This window comes from Ursus maritimus, unplaced genomic scaffold (genome assembly GCF_017311325.1).
Source record: "Ursus maritimus isolate PB19 unplaced genomic scaffold, ASM1731132v1 scaffold_53, whole genome shotgun sequence".
Taxonomy (NCBI): domain Eukaryota; kingdom Metazoa; phylum Chordata; class Mammalia; order Carnivora; family Ursidae; genus Ursus; species Ursus maritimus.
This window is the reverse complement of record NW_024426697.1, coordinates 139475-153176: the sequence shown is the minus strand read 5'-3', so window position 1 is coordinate 153176 and position 13702 is coordinate 139475.

Sequence of the window (13702 nt, the reverse complement as noted above, 5' to 3'; positions counted from 1 at the left end):
ATGCAAGCAATCACATGCATTTAAAAAATTTTTGCTTACAAATATTATCAATACACTGGTATTCTAGGTTCTACAATTGGGTGTTTTTGGTAAATTCAGGAGATATTTAAAAAATCAGAAAAACCTATTGTGGGTGTTTTGTTTGCAATTTATATATTTTTTACTTACACCTGGGATTTAATTTTCCCTACAGATAGATTTGACTGCTAATGTTTTGTGATCATTTTGTACCTGTTCACAGACTGAATCCTAAAGCTGAATCTTAAACTTTCATTATCAACTCAAACATTTCCTTGAAGTTTTGTTTTGATAAAGAACAAAAACATCACAAATAGTTTGGGGGTCCTTGTAGAGGTTCTCCACACCCATTACTGAAGATGTCGAGCTCTAGTATTATAATTTTAAAAATATGTGTTTTCCTTAAGCAACTTCTTCCTTACTCACCCATTTCCCTGACTCTTGTAATTTTCTGTTTAAAATTACACTCATTTCCCACTGTGATACAGAAGATGGGAAGTATTTCAATGACAAATATATTGTATAGAATGATAATATGTATGTGTTGGGTGTAAAATATATAGGGATGTAAAAAATCATTACAATTTTTCTTAGTTTTCAATCTGTTTAGTTGAGGTTGAAACACATTCCAAAATATTGTTATTAATATCACTAATTACAAAAAGTTTCAGATTGAGCTATTAAACACATGTGTGGCTTGCTTTCACTGTGACTCAGTTTTTATCATCTACAGAATGGAAATAGTATTTTCCTTCATCTATATATATTAAGTTGAAACTTTAAAGATCAATATGTAAAGTATTTAAAAATTACATGGTTGATGAAGAGTGATAACTATATATTAACTACTTCAATTACCTTGTCCAGAATGATTTTTCTTTTAGTTACCATATATTCAGTCATCAGTATGCTGTAGTCCTGTTTTGTTCTCATGAATCTACTGAAATAATTTATGCCAGAATTTATCACTTTTTTTTTTTGCTTTTAAAGTTTAGGAAATTTCTTCCTTTTTTTTTAAGATTTTATTTATTTATTTGACAGAGAGAGAGAGACAGCCAGCAAGAGAGGGAACACAAGCAGGGGGAGTGGGAGAGGAAGAAGCAGGCTCCCAGCGGAGCAGGGAGCCCGATGCAGGGCTCCATTCCCAGGACCCTGAGATGATGACCTGAGCTAAACCTGAGTCAGTTGCCCAACTGACTGAGCCACCAAGGTGTCCCTCCATTGCTAAATTGTATACAGTCAGTAAAGATTCATTTACTAGAGGTGAATATGACCCAAGTCTCAAAAAAAATGTAACTGACATGACAGGATTTATAATACTTACACTCTGGCAGTTAATCATAGCTTCTCTCTATTAAGTTAACTACAACTATTCTTATAGCTACAACTCGAATATGAATATGATGGTGAAAACTAGCAAGAACACTTCTGGTCACTAGTGGTTGAATCTGGCCACTCGTGCAGTAACAGCTCTCAGGAATATACATAATTTCCTTGAAGTTTTTATCTTCAGGCAATTGGATCAAATCCCACATAATAGCTGTAGTGCCATCAGAAGCCTAGGTCATAGTTGTTGTTGTTGTTGTTGTTTTAAACTTTCAGTCATTGAGAAGAAAAGCAGGTTCAAGTTCACTCCTAGTAGCTCCGGAAAGTCGATGTTCTGAACTGCTTTGCTGAGAGAGAGAATTTTCCAATTTCAAGCTTGATATATATTTGCCAAATCTGCAACAAAGTTAATAAACAGAAGAGTCCTTGGTGACCCAAGTTCAAAAATCGCTAATGAGTCATCTGTGTAATCATCCTGTATCATCTGACTTTAGAGTAAAAAAACAAAAACAAAATAAAGACAAAGCTAACACAGTTAGCAGTGGGAACATGGCCTTTAGAGATAGGAAAAGCAACAGAATCATTTAAGAGACCGGTAGGACAACACTGACTCTTAACCTAGTCCAGTGTGTATTGTTTTGTTTTGTTTTTTACAAATTCTTATGATGTAAGGTAGTTAAAAGATGATAGATCTCCTTCTCTGCTTTTTCAAATAGTTACAAAATGAACAAATTATATATTAAAACATTTGATTAGATATGTAACACAAAAAAAAACAGTGAAAAATTAGAGGTAACAAAAGGTAGTATTTTGGAGAATACCCTTCCATACTTACTTTCCTGTAAATATATCCATGTTTGTCACATGTAGTAATTACAAATGCATAAACATTAAATTAAAAATACGCTCTGTATTGGGATATATGGATTGTCTCAGCTATTTTACCCTCAGAAGTATGTGAACCCTGTTATATCTTAATAATTATTGATATGCATCATTTTAAGTCTATTTAATTTTAGTCCTCTGTATTTATATAACATCAGAATTTAAACCAAAATTTATCATTGTTGTAAATGTATGCTGCTTCCACAGTTTCGCAGTTGTAAAATATCACTCTATGGATAATTGTGCTGTTCCCAATTACCTAATTCATTTAACTTCTTTTATATTTTTTAACATTATAAAAAATTTTACAATGATAAAAATTTGTGAAAGTATTTTTGTGCATTGTCAGATAATTGATAGAATTGAACTTTCTTCTTATTGATATATTTCTAACTGCATTTTTAAATTAATAATTTTATTAATAATTACTTATTATAAGTAATAATATTTTCCTTTAAAGTGTGTAAGAGTCTTTGTGCACACACCCAAGTCATGAACATACATCTTTTTTTCCTTTAAATAATTATTACCGTCATTCATTTATGGATTAACATCGGTCAAGGCTGGGTTACAGATTTGTCAAAGTAAAATTTACATACAATAAAGGGACCCTTTTTAATATTTCCGTTGATGAATTTTTATAAAAACGTACCCGTTTAATTATTACCACTACTGAAAATACAATGAATATTTCCACTTCCCTGCAAAGTTCCTTTATGTCTCTTCCTAGTAAAACCCTCTATTCCCAGCCAACGGCAATCTGCTTTCCATCATTTTAGATTAAATTTGATTTTTTCAAACACAAGTCTTTTTTTTGTGTTTCATATGAATGGAATCATACATGGTATTCGTCCCTTCTGTGTTTTTTATATTCATCTTTATTATTGCATATATGAGTAGTCGATTTGTCTTACCAAGTAATATTCCGCAATTTAGATATTTACAATTTGTTTATTCAATAATAGATGGACATTTTGAACGTCTCTGCGTTTTGGTTATTGTGAAAAAGTTGTTAGGAGCACTGATCTACAAGTTTTTGTGTAGACAGGTGTTTCATTTCTCTCGTGTAAGTACCTACGTCTCAGTTGTCTGATGAAATGCAAGTTTATGTTTGACAGGCAGTTTCAAAGTGGTTGTAATTTTTTTTAAGGATTTATTCTCTTAAGAGGGGGTGGGGGAGGGGCAGAGGGAAGGTCTTCAGCAGACTCTGCACTGAGCACAGAGCCTGACTTGGAGCTCAATCTCAGGAACTTGAGATCAGGACCTGAGCCCAAACCAAGAGCCCAATGCTTAACCTGCTGCTCCACCCAGATCCCTGTTGTAACATTTTTATTCTCAGTGACAGTGTATGAAATTTTCAGTGCTCTAAACATCACTAATAATTTGGCATTCTCAGTCTGGTTTTTAAAATTAAAAATTTTTTTAAGTTGAGAGATAATTGGTATTTATCATTACATTAGTTTCTGGTGTACAGTGTCATAATTTAGTATTTCTATGTATTGTGAAATAATCACCATGATAAGTCTAGTTAACATGCATCACCACACAGTTGCAAATCTTTCTTTGGTGGTGAGAACTTGTAAGATGTACTCTCTTAGCAACTTTCGAATATACAATACAGTATTATTAACTATAGATACCACACTGTTATTATATCCCCATTACTTATTTATTTTACAACTGGAAGTGGAAGTTTCTACCTTTTGACCACCTTTACCTATGTCACTCATCCCAACACACCTACCTTTAGCAAACACCAATCTGTTATCTGTATCTATGAGTTTGATTTTTAAAATTTTGTTTATTTTTAGATTCCACATACCAGTGAGATTATATAGTATTTGTTTTCCCATCTGACTTATTTCACTTAGTATAATGCCCTTAAGGTCCATTCATTTTGTCCCAAATGGCAAGATTTCTTCTTGTTTTATACTGAATAATGTTCCATTGTATCCACTGTGTGTGTGTGTGTGTGTGTGTGTGTGTGTGTGTGTGTGTGTTCAGATCTTTATCCATTCAGCTATCAATGGACACTTAGATTGTTTCCATGTCTTGGCTATTGTGAGTAATGCTGTATTTAACATGCAGGTGCATATATATTTTCAAGTTAGTGTTTGTGTTTCCATCAGATAAATACCCAAATGTAGAATTGCTGAATCATATTTTTTTTTGAAGTTTTTATTTTTTGAAGAACTTCCATACTGAGGGAGCCTCCATAGTAGCTGCACTAATTTACATCCCTAACAGTGTATGAGGGTTCCCTTTTCTCCACATCCTCACCAACACTTGTTATGTCTTTTTTGATAATAGCCATTCTAACAAGTGTGAGTGATATCTCACTGTGGTTATGATTAGCATTTCCTTATTAGTGATGCTGACCACCTTTACCTGTTGGCCATCTGTAATGCTTTCTTTTGAAAAATAGCTATTCAGAAACTCTGCCTATTATTTTAATTTTTATAATTTTTATTTTGTTATATTAGTTACCATACATTACATCCCCAGTTTTTGATGCAATGTTCCATGATTCATTATTTGCATAAAGCACCCAGTACACCATGCAATACGAGCCCTCCTTAATAACCATCACTGGCCTATCCCAGTCCCCCACCCCCTTCCCTCTGAAGCACTCAGTTTGTTTCCTAGAGTTCACAGTCTCCCATGGTTCATTCCCCCTTCTGTTTACCCCCCCCTTTATTCTTCTCTTCCTTCTCCTACCGATCTTCCTGCTATTTCGTATGTTTCATAAATGAGTGAAACTATATGATAATTGTCTTTCTCTGCTTGACTTATTTCACTTAGCATTATCTCCTCCAGTGCCATCCATGTTGCAGCAAATGTTGTGTAATCGTTCTTTCTGATAGTTGAGTAATATTCCATTATATATATGGGCCACATCTTCTTTATCCATTCATCTGTTGGAGGGCATCTCGGCTCCTTCCACTATTTAGCTATTGTGGACAATGCTGCTATGAACACTGGGGTGCATATGGCCCTTCTCTTCACTATGTTTGTATCTTTGGGGTAAATACCCAGTAGTGTAATTGCTGGATCATAGGGTAGCTCTATTTTTTTTTTAAGATTTTATTTATTTATTTGACAGAGATAGAGACAGCCAGTGAGAGAGGGAACACAAGCAGGGGGAGTGGGAGAGGAAGAAGCAGGCTCCCAGTGGAGGACCCTGATGTGGGGCTCGATCCCATAACGCCGGGATCACGCCCTGAGACGAAGGCAGACGCTTAACCGCTGTGCCACCCAGGCGCCCCAGGGTAGCTCTATTTTTAATATTTAAGGGACCTCCACACTGTTTTCCAAAGTGGCTGTACCAACTTGCATTCCCACCAACAGTGTAAGAGGGATCCCCTTTCTCCACATCCTCTCCAACATGTGTTGTTTCTTGCCTTGTCAATTTTTGCCATTTTAACTGGTGTAAGGTGATATCTCAATGTGGTTTTGATTTGAATTTCCCTGATGGCTAATGATTTTGAACATTTGTTCATGTGTCTACTAGCTATTTGTATGTCTTCAATGAAAAAGTGTCTGTTCATTACTTCTGCCCATTTTTTGATTTGATTAATTGTTTCTCATTTACTGAGTTTGAGAAGTTCTTTGTAGATATTGGATACCAGTCTTTTATCTGTTGTGTCATTTGCAAATATCTTCTCCCATTCCTTGGGCTGCCTCTTAGTTTTTTGACTGTTTCCTTGGCTGTGCAGAAGCTTTTTATCTTGATGAAGTCCCACAGTTCATTTTTTCTTTTGTTTCTCTTGCCTTTGGAGATGTGTCATGAAAAAAGTTGCTGTGGCCAATGTCAAAGAGGTTGCAGCCTATGTTCTCCTCTAGGATTTTGATGGATTCCTGTCTCACATCAAGGTCTTTCATCCATTTGGAGTTTATCTTTCTGTATGGTGTGAGATAATGGTCAAGTTTCATTCTTTTGCATAATTGTCCAATTTTCATAGCACCATTTGCTGAAAAGACTGTCTTTTGCCCGCTGGATGTTTTTTCCTGCTTTGTCAAAGATTAGTTGCCCAAAGAGCCAAGGGTCCATTTCTGGGTTCTCTATTCTGTTCCATTGGTCTATGTGTCTGTTTTTGTGCCAGTAACATGTTGTCTTTGTGATCACAGCTTAAGAGTACAGCTTGAAATCCTGCAACGTGATGCCCCCAGCTTTTTTTTGCTTTTTCAACTATTCCTTGGTGATTCGGGGCCTTTTTGGTTCTACACAAATTTAAGGGCAGTTTGTTCCAGCTCTTTGAAAAATGTCATTGGTATTTTGATCGGGATGGCATTGAAAGTGTAGATTGCTCTGGGTAGCATAGACTTTTTTTCTTTTTAAAGATTTTATTTATTTATGTGACAGAGAGAAAGACAGCCAGCGAGAGAGGGAACACAAGCAGGGGGAGTGGGAGAGGAAGAAGCAGGCTCCCAGCGGAGGAGCCCAATGTGGACTCGATCCCGGAATGCCGGGATCACGCCCTGAGCCGAAGGCAGACGCTTAAAGACTGCGCTACCCAGGTGCTCCTAGCATAGACATTTTAACTATGTTTATTCTTCCAATCCATGAGCATGGAATATTTTCCCATCTTTTTGTGTCTTCTTCAATGTCTTTCAAGAGTGAGCTGTAGTTTCTAGAATATAGATCCTTTTCTCTCTGGTTAAGTTAATTCCGAGATAGCACATGATTTTTGGTGCTATTGTAAATGGAATGGATTCCCTAATTTCTCTTTCTTCAGTCTCATTGTCCGTGTATAGAAATGCAACTGATTTGTGAGCATTGATTTTGTATCCCACCACATTGCTTAATTGCTCTATAAATTCTAGTAATTTGGGGTTGGAGTCTTTTGGGTTTTCCATATAGAGTTTCATGTCATCTGCGAAGAGAGACAGATTGACTTCTTCTTTGCCGATTTGGATACTTTTTATCCCTTTTTGTTGTCTGATTGCTGTTGCAAGGACTTCCAGTACTATGTTAAAAAATAATGGTGAGAGTGGACATCCTTGTCGTGTTCCTTATCTTATGGGAAAGGCTTTCAGCTTTTCCCCATTGAGAATGATATTACCTGTAGGTTTTTCATAGATGGTTTTTATGAAATTGAAGAATGTACTCTCTATCCCTACACTCTGAAGAGTTTTAATCAGGAAAGGATGCTGTATTTTGTCAAATGCTTTTTCTGCATCAGTTGAGAGGATCATATGGTTCTTGTCTCTTTTCTTGTTGATATGATCTATCACACTGATTGATTTGCTAATGTTGAACCACGCTTGCATCCCAGGGATGAATCCCACTTGGTCATGATGGATAATCCTTTTAATATACTGTTAGATCCTATTAGCTAGGATCTTGTTGAGAATTTTGGCATCCATATTCTTCGGGGATATTGGTCTGTAATTCTCCTTTTTGATGGGGTAATAAAAGATTCTAATGATCCTTCCTATTCCCTTGGTGTTGGTCGTGATCTCTCCCCTATCATTCATAATTGTATTAATTTGCGTCCTTTCTCTATTGTTTTGACTAAGTCTGGCCAGTGGCTTATCGATCTTATTTATACTTTCAAAGAACCAGCTTCTAGTTCTGTTGATCTGCTCTACTGTGCTCCTGGTTTCTAATTCATTGATCTCTGCTCTAACCATGGTCACCTGCCTTCTCGTGTGTGGGTTAGGCCTGTTCTTCTGTTCCAATTCCAGCTTCTTGAGGTGAGAATATAAAAACTGCATTTTAGATTTTTCTATTCTTTTGAGTGAGGCTTGGATGGTTATATGTTTTCCCTTTAGGACTGCCTTTGCAGTGTCCCATAGGTTTTGGACTGATGTGTTTTCATTTTCGTTGGTTTCCAAAAATTGTTTGATTTCCTTCTTAATTCCCTGGTTTACCCAATCATTCTTGAGCAGGATGGTTCTTAGTTTCCAAGCTTTTTAATTTCTTGCAAATTTTTCCTTGTGATTGAGTTCCAGTTTCAAAGCACTGTGGTCTAAGAATATGCAGGGAATAAACTCAGTCTTTTGGTATCAGTTGAGACCTATTTTGTGACCCAGTATATGGTCTATTCTGGAGAAAGTTCCATGTGCATTCAAAAAGAATGAGTATTTGTTGTTCTGATGTGTAGTGTTCTGTATATATCTATGAGGTCCATCTGGTCCAGTATGTCATTCAAAGCTCTTGTTTCTTTGTTGATTTTCTGCTTAGGTGAACTGTCTATTGCTGAGAGCGGAGTGTTGAGGTCCCCTACTATTAACGTATTATCTATATGTCTCTTTATTCTGGTTAAGAGTTGGCTTGTGTATCTAACTGCTCCCCTGCTGGGGGCATAGATGTTTATAATTGTCATGTCCACTTGTTGGATACATCCTTTAAGAATAATATAGTGTCCTTCTGTATCTCTAACTACAGTCTTTAGTTTAAAACCTAATCTGTCTGTTATGAGTATTGCTACCCCAGCTTTCTTTTGATGTCCATTGGCATGAAAAATGTTTTTCCATCCCTTCACTTTCAGTCTGGATGTATCTTCAGGTTCAAAATGAGTCTCTTGTAGACAGCAAATGGATGGGTCATGTCTTTTTATCCAATCTGCAAGACTGTGGCATTTATGGGAGCATTTAGACCATTCACATTGAGAGTGATTATTGAGAGATATGATTTTAATGATGTCATGTTGCCTGTGAAGTCTTTATTTTTATAGATTGCAAATTTTTGTTCTGTATCACTCTTGGGATCTTTTTACTTTTATAGACCCCCCTTAATATCTCATGTAGGGCTGGCTTGGTGGTTACAAATTCCTTCAGTTTCTGCCGATCTTGGAAGGTCCTTATCTCTCCATCAATTCTGAATGACAGCTTTGCTGGATAAAGGATGCTTGGCTGCATATTCTTCTCAGATAGAGCCTTGAAAATACCCTGCCAACCCTTCCTGTACTTCTAGGTCTCTGTAGACAGGTCTGATGTTATTCTAATATTTTCCCCTCTGTATATAAGGATTTTCTTCCCCCTGGCCGCTTTCAGTACTGTGTCGTTGGATCTAATATTTGCAAATTGCACTATGACATGACGTGGTGTAGGTCTGTTCTCATTGATCTTGGGAGGGGTCCTCTCTGCCCCTTGGACACGAATGCTTGTTTCCTTCACCAGATTAGGGAAGTTCTCAGGTAAATTTGTTCAAATATCTCTTCCAGACATTTCTCTTTCTCCATCCCCTCAGGGATGCTGATAATTCTGACATTGGAACGTTTCATTGAGTCAGTAATCTCCCGTAATCTACATTCTTGAGATTGGATTTTTTCGAGCCATGTTTCCATTTTAACTTTCTCTTCTACCATCCCATCCTCCAATTTACTAATTCCTTCTCCTGATTTATTTATCCTGGCCATCAGAGCATCTAGTTTAGACTGCATTCGATTCATAGCATTTTTAATTTCTGCCAGATTCGCTCTCATTTCCACCTTTAGAGATTCTATATTCTTGTTAATATTTTCGTTAATATTTTTTTCAAGCCTGCACATCATCTTGACCATTGTTACTCTGAACTCCATTTTTGACAATTTGGTTATATCCATATCCATCAGTTCTGTGGCAGAGGCCACAGTCTCTGTCTCCTTTCTTTGCTGAGGGTTTCTCCTCCTTGTCATTCTGATGAGGAGTGGTTGCGGGGATGCACAGAGCCCAAATTATTGACCTGGACCCAGGCAGTGTGTACTTGTTTTATAGGGACCTTAGGGATGTGGGCTTCTTGATTTTTCAGTCTGCCTTCTGGGGCAGGGCCCTGTTGTGCTGATATTCAGGCAACCCTGTTTGGGTAGAGTCTCCGTGTCCCCTGCAAGGGGGGATGGGCACAATGTGAACCAGTATTTCCGGGCTTTTGTTCTCTGACAGCTTTCCCTGGTAGTTTTCTGTGGCTCTTCTGAGAGTCAGAGAAGCAGTGGTTGTATCCTAGCCTCTGTTTCAGAACAGAGAGATCACCGTCTGCTCTCCACTGAGCTCTCCTGGACACTTTTAACTCTGTGTCTATCGGTGCTGCTAAAAACCCCACAGTGTCCCGGGATGTGCACCCCCAGCCACTCTCCCAGCCCTCACTTCCAGGGCTGGCACGTCTCTGTCCTTTGTGCTTCTAACATTGGCAGCTGCCCCCGGTTCCTGCAAGCGTTCCCGAGCTCCCCGTTTCAGTGTGGGTCACGCGCAGGCTTCAGAATGCCAGTTTTCCATCTGGTTGCACACGGGCTCCCAAGCTCCCGATTTCAGTCAAGTTTGAGCATGCACTCTGGAGCTCCAGTTTTCAGTCTGGTTGCGCATGTGCTCCTGAGCTCCCCATTTCAGTCTAGTTCGAGTGTGCGCTCTAGAGCTCCAGTTTTCAGTTTGGACCTGCGCACACTCCCGAGCTCCCGGTTTTAGTCTGGTTCCAGTGAGTGCTCCAGAGCTCCAGTTTCCAGTCTGGCCACGTGCATTCCTGGGCTCATGGTCTCAGTCTGCTCTCTTGCGGGTGCCAGTCCGCGAGTCCGGCCCGCTCCCCAGTGCAAGTGGCTACTGCTTCCCAGTGCCCAAGTGCATTGGCTCCCTCCCACTTCCGTTTATCTTCCGATATCTGTGCGCAGATTCTTGGCTCCCCTCTTCGTACCTCAATACTCAGCGCTGGAGATATTCATTTGTAGAGATCCAGATGTATCTTCCTTCATCTCAGGCTGATTTCATGGGTGTTCAGGATGGTCTGGTAGATATCCAGCTCGACTCGGGACTAGCTGAAAAAGGGGTCCCCTACTCCTCTACCATTTTTTCCCAAATTCTGATATGTGTGTCTCAAGTAGAGGAATCTTAACTAGCATCAAGCTTTAGAATTTCTCACTCACTTAAAATCATATATGTAAAGGCTTGTTTTCTTTTTTTATCTGAAAAATGTATATATGTGTATTCTTAAATATTTTATTGTATTAAGAATGCTTAATGTGAGTTCTAGCCTCTTAACAAATCTTAAGCGTACGATATATTATTAACTATAGGTTTTGTGAAAGGTGAAATAAAATGGGGTCACTTATGTTGAGGAGCTTTTAAATGGAGCCTGGAGTCCATTAAGGAGATGGGCCTTATGCAAGTCTTCCGTGGTGGAACCATGAACTTCTGAACCAGGCCAAGCCCAAACTATTCAAAGGACTCAGCTTGAACAACTGCACTTGTTACAGTAAGAGACTACTTACTGATAGCTTTAGCAGCCAATTATATTCAGTCAAGATTAGCTTTCTGTAGCCAGCAGCAATAAAAATTTCTTTGTCAGCATTCCCTATTTGCTTAAACAACCCTTGGTTGTTGCTCCCTGGTAAGACACTATTTGCTCCCAAGCCTGCATACCCTGAATTGCAATTCTTTGATCCCAAATAAATACTCATGCTTAATTCTTGCTTCCTGACAATTTTAGGTGGACATGACTGGTGTCAGAAGCCGGATTGGAAGCAATCCCACTGCTGCAGGCCCAGTGTGGCTTAGAACTGCGTGTACTATTCAGTCAAATCTTTGTGCTCACCACTTCCCTGGACAGCTGTCTCCTTCAACTGTGAGTCTTCTCAGGTTCCGACCTCCCTCCTTCTGGTTGAGGTCGTAGCCTTTCTTTGGGACCAAGTGGGAGATACCAAGGGAGACGATTATGGTGCCAGCTCGCAGCTGTGCTCTGGTGGCGGGGCAGGGAGGGGTTCCCTATTGGTGAATTCACTTTTCTTTCACAAGGGGAGGAAATGAGTAATTCCTGGTGTCTTAAAATAGCTGTTGGATAATTTAAAATTGCAGTGGCCATTCTGGGGAGGCTTTGTTCTAAACGAGTCCGCCTTAACACACACCCTTAAAAGAAAAGATTCCAAACGACTTGGAGACCTTTGGCATATAGAAGCTTCTAAAGACCAAATAACTCTGAAACCGCTTTAAAAGAATTCTTATCACATGCAAATGGTAATAATAAGAAGAATTTAAAAAGTCTTTTAAAGACTTTGGGCATTTGAGCAGGTAATTTCAACTTGGTCCATCTATCAGAAACATAATTTGGATTCAGCTACTCTTTTGAATTTCATTTCTGAGGCATGGGTAAAATTAAAAAAAAAAAATCTATAAGATCTCTGCGTCTGTTTGTCTGTCTGTTTGTATACATGTTATGGACATGATATTTTTCTACCCCTGGATGGTATTGCGAAAATTAATTTGTAAGAGCTCTATTTCACTGGCTTAACAAAAATCTAGTGCTTATAAATTAAGTATTCCTAAATTCTCAGAAATACAATAAAAACTAATGTGAATGTTTTTCAAGTTCATATGATCTAGGGTAATCTTTGATAAATAAAAGCTAATTCAAGTTTATTGGTTTAATAAAAACGGGAATGTCCTCAGAGTGTCAGCATTACATATAATGTGGGTAAACAACTTTTTCTACCTGTGTTTACAATCAAATAAACTCACGTTATCTCTGTTACAAAGTTTGTCAACAAGAGAAATAACCTAAAATTGTCTTAGGTGTTTATTGTCTCATCCGTATATAATTGTTATGTTAAACAAATAATTTAAATTAATATGAATAAGATCAAAGTTTATACTAAGTTAAACTAAATAATGGATATTTGTTAAATATTTAAATTTCTTCCAAATAAGAGAAACATTAAATGCTAAACATAAAGTTTATCTACTTTTGGCTTTTAATATTTACAAAAAAATTTATTATGGGAAAGAATATATTTCTAAAAATTTCAAGTGTATTTAAAAGTTTGCTAATCTACCACAGGATGCTAATTTATGATGGTTCCCAATTGCTTGCTTCCCAGTTTTCACCGAAAAGCAAAGATTACAAATAGTTAAAGAGGTTGGAAGAAGAGCTAACACTACCAAATGAACCAGAGAAAATGTCAAACAGAGTAATCAGCACACATTAACCCTGCAAGCTGTGCGCATTGATGCTGAGAGAATGCAGACAAGGCCACAGGAGCCCCTTTAGAAGATAAAGAGCAGTGAACTCCCATAGAGCTGTCTCCTTCTGTGGCAGGACTTACTGTAACTTCTTGTTTTTCAAACTGAGGTCACAGACCATTGATGAGTTATGATGAACATTTATTCAAATAAAAAATACACAGATTATGTATATATGTCTATGTAGATGGATGGATGATATATGTGTCTTTAATTTCACATAGGTAAAATTTATAGATTTTATTTTAGATTTATTTATTATCTTTATACAAATAAAAAAGAATAATTTCCTACCATGGAAAATAGAGCATGCATGGCATATACTGAAAACAGGAAATACATGTCAGTTTATGGAACTTTTATTTCAGTTACTTCTATGTTTTTTTATGTGTAAGTATGTGCTGGGACATAAATATACACTATATTTCTTGCTGTGAAATGCTCCGACATGTTTGAAAGCTACTGGTCTTATACCACAGTAAACTGAGCAACAAAAGGGTCTATGCAGCTGGCTGAAAAAGCCCGTATGAGAACAACCACCCTTCTACCC